The sequence below is a fragment of the Mandrillus leucophaeus genome, unplaced genomic scaffold, assembly GCF_000951045.1.
Source record: "Mandrillus leucophaeus isolate KB7577 unplaced genomic scaffold, Mleu.le_1.0 Scaffold465, whole genome shotgun sequence".
Lineage (NCBI taxonomy): Eukaryota > Metazoa > Chordata > Mammalia > Primates > Cercopithecidae > Mandrillus > Mandrillus leucophaeus.
The window spans coordinates 1,072,871-1,073,662 of NW_012104976.1; positions in this window are offsets into that span (position 1 = coordinate 1,072,871).

Genomic DNA, 792 nt, shown 5'->3' on the forward strand with positions numbered 1-792 from the left:
AACTAGTCTACATATACAAACGTGTTCTGTATACAAACTTTCATGAATGTGTTTCCATGGTCTATATTCTAGGTTTTAAAAGCTGTGTACCATTCTGAAGTGATACAATATTAAGAAAATATTTAAAATAGAAAAAAATATTAAAATGCTTATTGATTTACATCCCACCAAAACTTACTCTCTGTTAATATTTTAGTGTATTTTAAGTGTTTTTTGTTAATGTCTAAGGTTTGGTTCACACACACATTTATATGTACAGTTGAGTCTTGAACAGTGTGGAGGTTAGGGGTGCCAACTCAGTGCAGAGTTGAAATCCATGTATAATTTTTCACTTTAAAAACCTTAACCACTAATAGCCTAGTGTTGACTGGAAGCCTAGTGTTACTGATAACATAAACAGTCAATATACATATATTATGCATGCCATGTGCATTATATACTGTATTCTTACAGTAAAGAAAGCTAGAGAAATGAAAATGTTAAGAAAATCATAAGAGGAAATATAGGCCGGGCATGGTGGCTCACGCTTGTAATCCCAGCACTTTGGGAGGCCATGGCGGGCGGATCGCAAGGTCAGGAGATCGAGACCATCCTGGTTAACACGGTGAAACCCCGTCTCTACTGAAAATACAAAAAATTAGCCAGGTGTGGTGGCAGGTGCCTGTAGTCCCAGCTACTCGGGAGGCTGAGGCAGGAGAATGGCCTGAACCCAGGAGGTGGAGCTTGCAGTGAGCCGAGCTCGCGCCACTGCACTCCAGCCTGGGCGATAGGGCAAGACTCTGTCTCAAAAAA